Genomic DNA, 14,900 nt, shown 5'->3' with positions numbered 1-14,900 from the left:
CAGGAGGACTTTACATTAAGAGCAATAATATTTGTGACTATCAACGATCACCCCGCTTTGTTCGCGTTGTCTAGACAGATCAAAGGCAAGACGGGATGCTTAGTCTGTTTGGATGGTACTAAATGGGTGTACCTAGATGGATCCAAGAAGGTTGTTTACATAAGGAACCGTCGCTTCTTAAAGATAGGTCACTAAGTACCGCAACAAATTGTGCATGAGATACTATGACAACACCCCAGAGAATGAACCCCCTCCGGACAGACGTCATAATGGGGAATATGTGTACAAAATGGTGAAAAACATAAGCATCATCTACGGAAAGAAGAATCCAGATGGAACAAACAGAGATCGAAGCACACATCCTATCGAAGGCGTACCTTTTAAGAAACAATCGATCTTCTTTCAATATCTGCCTTACTGGAAAGAATTTGAGGTCGCCCATGCCATTGATGCTATGCATGTGCAAAAGAATGTCTTTGAGAGTATCATGGCTACCTTGATGGACACATCCAAGTCAAAAGATGGTATGAAATCACGCAAAGATATGGTGTAGCTAAAAGTGATGTCAGGGCTACACCTAGTGCTAGAGCATAATGGAAAATACACTCTGCCTGCGGCTAGCTTCAACCTACCCCTAGATGAGAGGAGAGCTATATGCAATGCAGTGAAGGGGGTCAAAGTACCGACTGGGTTTTCGGCAAACCTGAAGAAGCTAGTGTCGATGAAGGACCTGTCATTTGCACACTGCAAGGCTCACGATTGTCATGTGATGCTTATGGTTTTCCTACCAATTGCAATCAGGGCTATAAAGCCAGAGTTCTTGAAGATGGCTATCACCCGTATGTGCTACTTCTTTTCGAAGATCTCACAAAAGGCGATAGGCAAGCAAGAGCTAAGTGACCTACATGATTTTATGGTGGAGACCCAGAACCAACTAGAGATGTGTTTACCTCCTGCTTTTTTGATATAATGGTACATCTCATGATTCACATGGTTCACCAGATACAGGCGCTTGGCTCTTGCTACTTGCATGAAAATGTGGTTCCTATGAGAGGTTCATGTTGGTTCTAAGCCGATACGTGCATAATCGAGCATACCCAGAGGGCTCCATGATAGAGGGCTATAGTAGTGAGAAGTCGTCGAGTGCTGTTAAGAGTACCTGAAAGTACAGAGGAGGATTGGTAATCCTGATTCTCGTCATAAGGGTAGGCTGGCTGGGAAGGGCACAAGTGGTAGGAAAGTGTTCATTGACCATGATTACAAAGAAGTGAGTCGGACGCATTATAGTGTCTTGCAAAGCACAAAACTAATGGAACCATACATTGAAGAACACATGGCTATCATTACGGTGGAGAGAAATGGTCGTTCAGATGATTGGGTCATGAAACAACACAAGCAACGCCTAACTTCATGGTTGAAGGATAAGAACATACCGTCAGGAGAAACCATAGATTCAGTTACAATCAGTAAATTGGCGGAGGGGCCATCGAGACAAGTAACATCTTGGAATGCTTATGAGATCAATGTGTACACATACTATATCCACACAAAGGATAGTAAGTGTGTGAACTAGAATAGTGGCAGTTCGAATAGATGCTCTCGTTGGAGTGTGGCAAAAAAACCCAGTTCTTTGGCATAATTGAAGATATATGGGAACTTGATTATGGAAGGGATATAAAGGTGGCCCTATTTCGATACCGCTGGATCAAAGCAACATGAATTCAATGAGATCGGATTGAGGGTCAGTTGACCTCCAGAATGTAGGCTACCACGATGACCCTTGGGTGCTCGCTTCACATGTCGCACAAGTTTTCTATATGCCCGACCCGCATAGTATCCTTCCCCCCAAGAAGAGGACTAAGCATGTGGTTATCCCCGGGAAACAGCACATTATCGGAGTTAATGGTGTTGACTGATGTTGAAGCCCACAATAACTACGACGACATACTGCTATTCACAGACTTCACTAAGAAGATCAATATTGTAGAAAAAAACCTTCCCAAAGATATAATGCCATGGGAGCGTAAAGGTGCAAAGGGAAAAAGTTGTTACGGCCTAGCTTGTGTAAGCGCAGTGTGTTTGTAAGACTTTATTTATGTATGTGTGTAAGACTTTATTTATGTATGTGTATAAGACTTTCATTTATGTACGTGTTTTCAAGACTTCCATTTACATATGAGCTTAACAACTAATGTTTTCTAACACTTTCTCAAATAGAGAAATGAGCAATATAATAATTGTAGATCTTGATGAGATTAAAAAACTTGTTATTCATGACTTTTCTATTTGAAACCATTTCGGGTTTCAAAAATTAGTTTCAAGTTGACATTTTTTGAATTTCAAAATTTGAATTTTCTAAAACTAGTCACATGATAAGATTAACAAACTAAAATGATAGAGCTTGATTTTAGAAAAAATTAGGAAAAAAAAATCATTGCATTTGGAGTTAGTATGAGGGAGAAAGACTAGTTACAATTTTCAGCTACGGATTAAAAATATAAATCACACCTGTTCATGATGTACATGAGCGAATAGTGTGATTTCTTTTTTTTTAATCCGTATCTAAAACTTATAACTAGTTTTTCTCCCTCATACTAACTCCAAATGTGATGGGTTTTTTTCTAAAATTTTATAAAATAAAGCTCCATTATATGGTTGAGTTCTTACTGTTATTAGTTTACTCATATTTTCGTAAAACTCTGTTTGACCAATTCAAATTTGAATTTAAACAAATTACAACTTCAAATATGATTTTGAAACACAAAATGACCTCAGCTGAAAAACTATCGAATACGAAAGTGTTAGAAATCATCAAGATCTATAATTTTTATATAGGTCATTTTTTCGTTTGAGAAAGTTTTAATAAACACTAATCACAAAATTATGAATCTCACATATAGTTTATGAAACTATACGAGAGACTTGTCAATTTACAACTAAACATTCATAACACTTTCTCAAATGCAAAAATGACTAATATAACAATTGTAGATCTTGATTAGTTGATCAAACTTGGTATTCATGACTTTTCTATTTGAAGCAACTTAGGGTTTCAAAAACTAGTTTGAAGTTGTCATTTTTTTAAAATTCAAAAATTGAAACATTCAAACTTTGTCAAATGAAAAGTTAACCAAAATAACAATTGTAGATCTTGATGAGCTTAACAAACTTGGTATTCATGACTTTTCTATTTGAAGCAATTTAGGATTTCAAAAACTATTTTGAAGTTGTCATTTTTTTAAAATTCAAAATTTGAAATATTCAAACTTTAGTCAAATGAAAAATTGACCAAAATAACAATTGTATATCTTGATGAGCTTAACAAACTTAGTATTCATAATTTTTCTATTTAAAGTAATTTAGTACCTCAAAAATATTTACCAAGCCTATAAACTAATTTTATTTTTTTAAAAAATAAAACATTTGTAAAGGCGGCCGGTAAGGCCGGCCAGCCGGCCTTACAAATCAGCCCGAGTATATATACCCCGGCCGGCTAAGTCCTGGGGCGCGCATCTGCTTTAGACGCCGTCAGGTTGCCGGATTCTCCCCCCGCCGCCGCCTCCTCCGCCCCCGCCGCCCCCCCCCCCCCCCCCCCCCCCCCCGTCGCCCTTCGGCGTCCCCCTGGCCGGCTGCCACGACAGCTGGGGTTCTCTGCTTGGCCGGCTCCCTGCTCTCCGCCGCCTCTCGGAACCCTAGCCGCCGTGCGCCCCGGCCCCGTCCTCCTGGCCGGCTGCCACGACAGCTGGGGTTCTCTGCTTGGCCGGTTCCCTGCTCGCCGCCGCCTCTCGGAAGCCTAGCCGCTGGGATCTCCGCCGCCGTGCGCCCCGGCCCCGTCCTCGTTGCCGGCCCGCGCTCGTCTCCGACCTTGCCGGCCCGGCCGTGCTCGTCTTCGACCTTGCCGGCCAGTGCTCGTCTCCGACCTTGCCGTCCCGGCCGTGTGCTCCTCAGCCCTCGCTGGCCCGTGCTCGTGCTCTTCCTCCTCTCCTTCCTCTTCTGCAGGTAAGCAGAAACCCTTTCCCAACCCCTTCTGTGCCTCTGTCTGTGGTTAGTTCTTCTGGGTGTGATGCTGTGGTTACTACTGTGTAAACTAAAGCATATATGCTGCTGTCTATGATTTGATTAAAAAAAAACTGAGCATATGCCTCTGTCTATGGTTGGTACTGTGGTTAGTAATGTGGTTGTGACCATATATGCTGCTGTCTATGATGTGATTTAGAAAAAACTGAGCATATGCCACTGCTACCATTTTTCCCCCTAAAGTGATGATATTCCTTGATTTTGTGACCATATATGCTGCTGTCTATGATGCTGTGGTTGGTACTGTCTATGATGTAATCAGTTTTCTTGATTTTGCAACAACTTGGCCTCTGTCATCCCTTACTAGTGTATAGTATTTATTGAATGGATTATTTTGCAGTGGCATATTCAATGGATGTGCCATTACTTTCTTTAGCCGGATTATTTTGCACATATGCAATGGCTCAACTGGATGTGCCAGTACTTGACTATCTCAGTAATCAGTGTTTCTTGATTTGGCTCAACTGGAATGCTTTCACCAATACTCTCCTAGCTGTTTTGTTAAGTTCACTCCTAGCTGTTTTGTTACTGCTGCTGCCATTTTTCACCAATACTATCCTAAAACTGAACTACAATATCTGTTGTTCACTGCTTGAGTTCCTAACCTTATGTTAAGTTCACTCCTAGCTGTTTTGTTACTGCTGCTGCCATTTTTCACCAAGTAACACCTAAAACTAGTCTGTTTTGTTATGAACTCAAACAGAGTCAATTTTCACCAAGTATCACCTTTTCTACACTTTTATGAATAAACTACACTATCTGTTGTTCTATGTGGCAATGTGGCATATGCAATGATGAACTTTTCTACACTTTTATAATAAGTGCTGAGGCAGTGGCATATATGGCAGCAGTTCTTTTGTGCAGCTGTTGCTTTTTTTTTGCTGTACTACTACTACTCTTACTCCTCTCCTCTCTTTTGTGCAGCTGTTGCTTTTTTTTTGCCAACTATCCCCTCTCCTCTCCTCTCCTCTACTACTGCTACATCACTATCTCTACTACTACTATTTGAGCAAGGAGTAGTACTACTGCTCTACTACCAAAGCAGTAACTAGTCTGTTTTGTTTTGCTGATGATGAAGTTGTCTAAGACCAAAGCAGCTTAGCTTTTTTTTTTTGCCAACTCTCCCCTCTCCTATCCTCTCCTCTCCCCTCCTCTTCTTTGTTTTGCCGATGATGAATTTGTCCAAGTTCATACCTTAATATGGAATATGAGCTGATGATCAAGAACTTGTGAGGAACTTGGCATCATTATCAGCCGCCCCTGCAGTACCTTATCCTCTCTTCTCTGTTATGCTGCCTTGATGCTCCAAAATATGAGGCCTCTACTACATCTACTACTTGTTTTTTGGGATATATTGTTATATAGAACTAGTCTATGATCTCTATGCTGCCTCTGTTATGCCTATGAGCATATGTCATTTTCTGTTGACTTATACTGTCTATGCTGATGCTATTATGCCTTGATGCTCCAAGTTCTTGATCAAATGACGATTGACATGCTTCTGAGGCCTGATTGACATGCTGCTGCTACTATACTACTTCTGTACTACTCATACTAATCTACTCTACTGCTATTCAATAGTTTTTTTGGCTCAACTGGCATGCTTCTATACTACAACTGCTACTCATATAAAGCTACTGCTGCCATTTTTCACCATAGCTCTCCTAAAACTGAACTACACTATCTGTTGTTCTATGTGGCATATGCAATGATGAACTTTTCTACACTTTTATAATAAGTGCTGAGTCAGTGGCATATATGGCAGCAGTTCTTGCTTGGTGGATCGACTACTCCTGTACTACTGTACTACTCTTACTCCTCTAAACTGAACTACTGTACTACTCTTACTACTCTACTCCTCCTGTACTACTACTCTTACTCCTCTCCTCTCTTTTGTGCAGCAGTTGCTTTTTTTTGCCAACTCTCCCCTCTCCTCTCCTCTCCTCTACTACTGCTACTTCACTGCTACTTCACTATCTCTACTACTACTATTTGAGCAGGGAGTAGTACTACTGCTCTACCAACTTACTCTACTACTACTACTACTATTACTCTACTACTACTATTTGAGCAGGGAGTAGTACTACTGCTCTACCAACTTACTCTACTACTACTACTACTACTACTACTACTACTACTACTACTACTACTACTCTACTACTACACTACACTATACTTCTACTAGTCTGTTTTGTTTTGCTGATGGTGAAGTTGTCTAAGACCAAGGCAGCTTAGCTTTTTTTTTTCAACTCTCCCCTCTCCTCTCCTCTCCCCTCCTCTTCTTTGTTTTGCCGATGATGAATTTGTCCAAGTCCATACCTTATATGGAATATGAGCTGATGATCAAGAACTTGTGAGGAACTTGGCATCATTACCAGCCGCCCCTACATTACCTTATCCTCTCTCTCTGTTATGCTGCCTTGATGCTCCAAGTTTTTGATCAAATGATGGTTGACATGTTTCTAAGGCCTCCACCACCACCACTACTACTCTTTTTTGAGCTTTTTGTTTTCTTATACTTTCACACGTATCTAAGTCGCACTTTATTCCTAGCATCTATTAGAACAAAGCACAAAATAAAGCATACAACAGATAGTGCAACCCGATCTCAGGAAATAATGAGCAGCCTAGCCATGGAGGGCAAGAAGTACATGATCAACTTTCTAATAATGGCCTCAAGTCAGGCTGGTCCTTGACATAAACTTGAAATACCAACAATTACAATTTTGGTTCAGTCCCCATAGAAGGTGGCCAAATAGCATCATTTCTTAGCTCAACTATCAACAATAGCATGGAGTGCTGACATGAAAAGGCCTGTGCACTGCTACAACTGATGTCTCAAAAGTATCTACCAGCTAGCTGCTACCAATTCCTTAGGTTGTGTCGAAAAGTATTTATGTATGATATTATCTTTGGAGCAAAAGCGTTACCACAAACACAACTGAAAGAAAAGAGCTCACTTAAGGCACCTCTGGTGTACCAGGGTATCTTTTACGCTGGTTGTAATATGACTTGTATGAAGGCAGTCAAACCTAAGCTTTACCTTCCATTAGACTACATGTAATATATTCTTTCCTACTAGTTAGTTTAAAACTGGCATACAAAAGCACCATTGGAGTCAAGCAGACGTATAGGTAGCCTGCACAATGAAAAAATAAAATACTCACGTTTTAGATTTCTAGTCCGTTTGGCAATGCAAACATGTAGGGTTCTGTAACAGAAAAGGAAGGGGTGGGGAGGGGGACAATGGAGCCTAGTGAGAAAGAAGGTCATTCCTCTTAATATGCTGCACTGAAACAAGCTCTTGATAAGTCAAAAAAAAAGGATAATTATTGGAACTAATCCAAAAATGCACAAGGGTCAAGGGTATTGATGTGCTGCTGCTACTCTGGTAGCACTACGTGTATCGGAATAGAAATCAAATTAGATTATTTAAGCGTTGTTCTAAACAAATATTGTACAGACATTGTTGGAAGAAGTCTACTCGCTGAAGTAAAGTTCCAATTAGATGGACGCATGTAAACGGTAGGATGCACCAAGAACAAAAATCACTCCCCATACCATAAAACGTGGGGCACAAAACTGGGACTTCTGTGTTCTCTCTCCTGCCGCAAGAATTTTTGCGCTAGATCTAGGGTTAGGTGCCTGAAGTCACACAAGACTACACGAGGGAGGAAAGGATGATGAGGGTGATGCACGTACCTCGTGTCCGCCCTTAGAAGGAGCGGTGCAGATCACGGCGGCACGGCAAACCCTAGCAGGATCGCCCTGCCGTCGCTCTCCTGGAGAGAAAGAGGACGGGGAAGAGGGGACGATTGTGGGGAGTGAGGGAGGAGACGCATCCGAAGTACGGACGACCCGTCCCTTGCTTTGCGGCAGGCGGCGCAGGGGCACTGTGGAACATGATACTGGCACGTAGTAGTGCCTTAATTTCGGTGCACTTTTAGTCGTGAGTTGTGTGAACATGAGAAATCTAGCATGATGCAAATATTCCGCTTATATATGATCTGGATATCATGTCATGCTTGCTGAATATATTATTACATTTCGAAATTTAAACAAAATACATGATGTCATTTGTCCAAAATATATCCATAATAATTATGTACGTAAAAAATCATATTGATTATTGGGTCATTCATGCGAAGGTCATTTGTGTCTTTTCAGCCTTCACTTAACACCGTTAAATCTCCTTAACGGCAGCTGAAAGCTTCAAATTCAAAAAATAGGGGCAAATCTGTAAAGTTAAAAAAAACAGAGTCAAACGTGCGACTAGAGTTCAAAACGAGAACAGTAATGCAATTGGCCCAAAATAAATCCATATCCCCTCTTTGGTGGATGAGTGAGAACTTATATCACAAATCATAACCAACGGTAAGGTTACATTCATCTTCACTCAATTAACACCTACCCCATGCTAATTGATTAGTGGATATTCATCCTCTAAACTCTAATTCATCTTCCCACCGAAACTCTTATACTCCCATAAAACACACAAGTTCTCCTAAAAGCCATTTTGGAATGCATAAATTATTTAGGAATAGTACAAAAATTTGACAAGAATCAATTTAATTTTATAGAAAAAACATAGGAACATAAAACAGATCCTCATATTCTAAACGAAGCCTTTTTTTAACTGACGCCTCACTTCCTCTTTCCAATTACCCAACCAAACGTGATGCAACAATATGTGTAGGTCAGTAGGTGTGTTTGGTATAGAAAAATATTTTAGATCAAAATTCTCTTAGGAAACATTTTAGGTGTCGAACAAAATCACTCTATGAAATCATTGGCTGTTAGCTTGTATTATGATTTTCAAAAATATATTTTTAGAAAATCATATAGATTAAAATATGTTTTGGAAAAGTTCAGAATTATTTTGTTGGGCCAAGAACAACTTAAATCTATCCCTAATAATAAAACGCCAAAATTTCCTTCTGCCATGTTTTTTTCTGCCGCCCGCCTCCCCCTCTCTGGATCAGTATTGGTGTCCTGTACACCGATTTCTTTTTTTGTCTCCCATGTTTTTTCTGCCATTGTTTCAATGACAGGTGGACCCGGTACAAGATCCAAATTTCAGCCCATGGACGACGTTCGCGTCAACAGTGTTTATGTGAGAGGGCTGGCCAGCCAGCCCAGCTAGCCGCTCCCAGCCGATCAGGCTGATCATGTTCCACAGTGCCCCTGCGCCGCCTGCCGCAAAGCAAGGGACGGGTCGTCCGTACTTCGGATGCGTCTCCTCCCTCACTCCCCACAATCGTCCCCTCTTCCCCGTCCTCTTTCTCTCCAGGAGAGCGACGGCAGGGCGATCCTGCTAGGGTTTGCCGTGCCGCCGTGATCTGCACCGCTCCTTCTAAGGGCGGACACGAGGTACGTGCATCGCCCTCCTCATCCTTTCCTCCCTCGTGTAGTCTTGTGTGACTTCAGACACCTAACCCTAGATCTAGCGCAAAAATTCTTGCGGCAGGAGAGAGAACACAGAAGTCCCAGTTTTGTGCCCCACGTTTTATGGTATGGGGAGTGATTTTTGTTCTTGGTGCATCCTACCGTTTACATGCGTCCATCTAATTGGAACTTTACTTCAGCGGGTCGACTTCTTCCAACAATGTCTGTACAATATTTGTTTAGAATAACGCTTAAATAATCTAATTTGATTTTATTCCGATACACGTAGTGCTACCAGAGTAGCAGCAGCACATCAATACCCTTGACCCTTGTGCATTTTTGGATTAGTTCCAATAATTATCCTTTTTTTTTTTGACTTATCAAGAGCTTGTTTCAGTGCAGCATATTAAGAGGAATGACCTTCTTTCTCACTAGGCTCCATTGTCCCCCTCCCCACCCCTTCCTTTTCTGTTACAGAACCCTACATGTTTGCATTGCCAAACGGACTAGAAATCTAAAACGTGAGTATTTTATTTTTTCATTGTGCGGCTACCTATACGTCTGCTTGACTCCAATGGTGCTTTTGTATGCCAGTTTTAAACTAAGTAGTAGGAAAGAATATATTATATGTAGTCTAATGGAAGGCAAAGCTTAGGTTTGACTGCCTTCATACAAGTCATATTACAACCAGCGTAAAAGATACCCTGGTACACCAGAGGTGCCTTAAGTGAGCTCTTTTCTTTCAGTTGTGTTTGTGGTAACGCTTTTGCTCCAAAGATAATATCATACATAAATACTTTTCGACACAACCTAAGGAATTGGTAGCAGCTAGCTGGTAGATACTTTTGAGACATCAGTTGTAGCAGTGCACAGACCTTTTCATGTCAGCACTCCATGCTATTGTTGATAGTTGAGCTAAGAAATGATGCTATTTGGCCACCTTCTATGGGGACTGAACCAAAATTGTAATTGTTGGTATTTCAAGTTTATGTCAAGGACCAGCAGCCTGACTTGAGGCCATTATTAGCATTTCTGATTACTTGCTCGGTTATAGTTTTATATGCTTATGACCTAACATTTTGCCTCTTTTTTTTTATTTAGATTAGAAAAGAAAGTTCCGCTTCAGTCTTGGGAAAGATGCGGAAAGGTAAGAGAGGCAGGGATGATCTCACTAGAACCATTCATGGGAACAAAAGAGCTTGCAAGATTGAGTGGGTTTCAGGTCTGCTAGAACTTTTTTCCTGCTAGCACCCCCCCCCCCCCCCCCCCCAACACACACACAGTGTTCGACATCGCTATTTCATTATTCACAGCTGGCTTAATCTTTTTCACCTTCAACTAGGTCGCTTCCCTGCGGACTCAACTCAAGATGTTTGGGATGGGCTCAATGATGTTGTAAAATCATATTTGTCTAAAAGTGTCGCCTCGATTGCTTTGTGCGATGGTGATTATATATGCTGCTAGTCTTCTCAATTTCCCAACAAATATATATTGAAACACCACCAATTATAAATGATTTAAATTGCAATCTTCTGTAGGAGACACAATCTTATTTTCATGCTCGGGCATAGCTATGGAACGCCAGGGGTACAACCTCAGGTTTCTGACTACTGCAGGTTTGGTTAGAGCTATGAATGATACAAACAAAGACTCTGATGACTTAAAGGTTGGAGCCGACAATCATCATCCTTTAATCATTTTTACTTGATCATTGTACACTTATTTCTTGCCTTATCGTATTGTAGATTGAAGTGCGCCATGAAGGTGATGAAGTATGTATGGGGTGTCTGGCTGAATTTGATTTACATCGCAACTTTGCTGTTGTTGCTGTCTCTGGCTTCGATGATGTTCAGTTTGGACCGTTTCAACGTGCACTGGAAACTCTGCCCCATGGTAAGGTTGCAGGTAGCTGTAGGGCGTCACGTCTCTGGTAAAATAATGGCCAAGAGCGTGGAATTGAATAGTGAAGGGATATCTGAGGATGATGAAGATCTTCACTGTAAAACCTCAGAGGTACACTTGCATATTATTCTATTTCTTTTATGCGTAGAGGCCATAATGCTGATCTCTTCATTTTTTCTTTAACTCTGTTCAATACAACTTCATTTTGTTCAATTGTAACCCTTGTTGCATGTAACCTTTTTTGTGTTATTAGGTTTGGGAAGGCGGGCCACTCCTTTTTGTTGATCACGTTGTTGGCATGAACCTTTTTCTGACTAAGAGAAGAGCCATTTTCCGACCATGGGACATAATTCTCAAGCATCTGGAGCGTTACTCAAGATCCCAGCAAAAGAAGGATGGTCTTGCACAGTCAAAATGTTTGAAGGTTTACAGGTATGTCTATCTTCTCTATTGTACCGCTCTTCTCATAAAAGAGCTTATGCGTGCTAGACAACATATATATACAATAATCTGGACCATGAGCTGTTCTTCCTTGCCTATTTGGCACCTGTGCTTCGTAGTTTCTCAATGTTTATACTTTTAATTTGCCACTTTAACCAAAATATTTGCCGACCTTTAGCATGTATCACAGATTCACAGTTGTCCTGTACTAGATTAGTCATATTTCTTGTGCAAATGTGGAAAACTGCATGTTTGTCTTATTTGAATGTGCACACTAGAGAGCATTATGATCATGTTTTAATGAAAGATTTTCCACAGGATTTCGGAACCTCATTTCTCTATCTTGTTCCATGTCTGCATCCAATTTCTACTCATGCTTGTTTTGGTGCCATTTTACATATTATTGCACTGGTTTGATCCATTTCACTTTTGGGTTAGTGGTGATCTAGTCATGTTCTGCAGGTTTGGAGCAAGACCCCTAGGTGAGAAATCTATCACCTATCCGCACACAGGTACTCCTTGAGAATGGATGCTGATTGTCGCAGTTTGTAATGGTACCTATTTCAAAGCTGTGCAAGTTTAGCATTTACATTTTATTTCAACTATTAGTCTGGGCCTTTCACTTGTACTCATATTGCTAGTGCTTATTATTAGTTAACATGTACACTACATTCACGCTACACACTACATTCATGCTGATTTCTAATGTTAATTGTTGCTCAGGCTGTTACCATATAATATCGTTTATATTACATGCTGATCATTATGTGTAGAATTTATGTGAATTTACTTACTGTGTATACTTCTAAAGTTCTAATGTTAATTGTTGCTCAAGCAGTTATCATACAATACTGTTAATGTTACATGCTGATCGTTATGTGTAGAATTTATGTGAATTTACTTTCTGTGTATTTTATTAGTATATGTTAGTGCTGACCACTTGACCTTGTTGCACCAGTACAAGGACATTATTATTTCAACAAGGACCTGTCTTTAGATCTAGACTCCAATGGTTACCCTAAGTTACCATCAACCATGTTAGGAGGTGAGTCAGTGCTTCTAAATTTTCTGACCTTTAACAGCTCTCCTATACCACTAACAACTATTCTACAATGTGTATTTCTCCAGCTGGCATGATTCGAGTTAATACGTTTGAAGATACTTTTGGCCACACATATGATGAAGGTGTCTGGAAAAAATTCAACAACGGAGCTTGTTCTAACATAAGACGCAATATTGTTGCACTGGCTTCATTCACTGGTGATTTACCTTGATGCGCCATTTTCTATTTCATCTCTGTTTTGATTACAACTAGCAGCTAATAACTGGAGCCAATGCAGGAGGAAAAAGGTTTTTTGCATGCACAGGTTTTTTTGTTAATTGGATTGGATCTCCTATTATTTTGACATCAGCAAGCTTGGTTAGAAATTCTAATGATGACAACAAGATTGTTGAAAATTTTAAGGTTGGTGTTACTCATTGTTGTGATTCCAGTTCTTAGGTGGTGCTTTAGTCTCATCGCTGTATTATTTGCAGATTGAAGTGTTGCTTCCAAACAACAAACGCACAGAAGGAACATTACAACATTATAATCTACATTATAATGTTGCTCTAGTCAGTGTCAAGGATTACCGTGATCATCGTCCATTAAATACTGTGCCTAATTTTATCGACCATTTTGAGGTAGCAGCTGTAGGCCGTTGCTTTGAATCAGGTGCATTACTGGCTACTTGTGGGGATCTGGTTAATTGGACAGGCACACTTGATTGCAAGTTCCTCATACGTTCCACGTGTAAAATCACCAAGGTAAATACTGTATTTGTATTGCTAATTTTTCATGTTGACAGTAAATACTAGTTCGGTTTTTTTTTTTTGTAAGATGCAATTCAAATATGGAAAAGTTGAGCTCTGACCCTAAATTTCCCTAACATTATTATTTTGCTTGCACATGTAAAATCACTAAGGTAATCCTGTAATTTTATTGCCTTTTTTTTACATTGATAATACATACTCGTTCTGTTTTTTTTTCTATAACACACATATCAAATATAGAAAATCGAGCTGACCCTATATTTCCCTGGCATTAGTTTGCTTGCATTTACAAAATCGTGTTCATGAGAAAGTACTTTGGAATATGAATATAACAGTGTGATTATTTTGACAAAACCTGTATAAATTGTATTAATAAATGGTCAAGGCTTGAATTGAACTGTCAAAATATGTGATGTTTTATTAGAATGAATTGGCTACCAATACCTATTTGGAATAGAGAAATCACAACTTGTCCATGCCACCTTGCTAGGCTGGGATTGGAGGCCCACTTGTTAATCTTCATGGGGACGTTGTTGGCATGAACTTCTATGATAAGAGAATAGGAACCCCTTTTCTGGGATGGGAGAACATTAGCACAATTCTAGCAATGTTTGAGAAAAGGTATTCTGTGCACATCATAATGTTATTTTGTATGTATCATTTTAAAAAAGTTGATGAACTAGGTTGAGTGAAGCATAAATCGTTTTACTGGTATATATGTGTTTGACAGTAAACTTGGTGAAGATGGCAATGATAGTGATAAACTGCCTGGAGACAAAACTGTGTTAAACAGGTAGATATTCTTATGCACATTGAAAATATATTAAGCTGGGTTCAAGTTCTAGACATAAATTATTTTATTCAATTGAACTACAGGTGGCCTGTGCCCTTGCCACACTGGCGTCATCCTGAGTTTTTGGATGATGATAAATCTGATGATGATGATGCTGATGCTGATGCTGAGCTGGTCAAATCCAAATTTGGGCGCATGAAGATATCCCACGAGAAGGAATACACTTACATAAATGGAATTAAATATATGCTCTATTAGTCTTAAAATCTTCATATTATTTGTAGTTTGAGATGGTAGAAGTACCAGGAGTCTTGTTTGTGTCCGAAGTCTGCGTTTGTATCGTATATTAAATTATTTGGTGCCATATTGAGTAATAGCATGCACTGCTACTAGTAGTACTCATTATGTCCAACTAATTCGATGTCTGGTTTTTTATATTGTCATGTTTTATGTGACATTCCTTGTCATAGTTGGCATCAACATCCGCAAA

The 14,900-nt window shown here is 40.0% G+C and overlaps 1 pseudogene; it reads left to right on the top strand.

Moving 5' to 3' along the window:
• Positions 1-3,588: 3,588 nt before the first annotated feature.
• On the top strand, positions 3,589-14,826 carry LOC136506460 (uncharacterized; annotated as a pseudogene).
• Positions 14,827-14,900: the final 74 nt, after the last annotated feature.

The sequence above is a fragment of the Miscanthus floridulus genome, chromosome 15, assembly GCF_019320115.1.
Source record: "Miscanthus floridulus cultivar M001 chromosome 15, ASM1932011v1, whole genome shotgun sequence".
In the NCBI taxonomy this organism is placed as follows: Eukaryota; Viridiplantae; Streptophyta; class Magnoliopsida; order Poales; family Poaceae; genus Miscanthus; species Miscanthus floridulus.
Note: the sequence above shows the minus strand (reverse complement) of the source record. Positions and strands in the feature narration are given on the sequence as shown.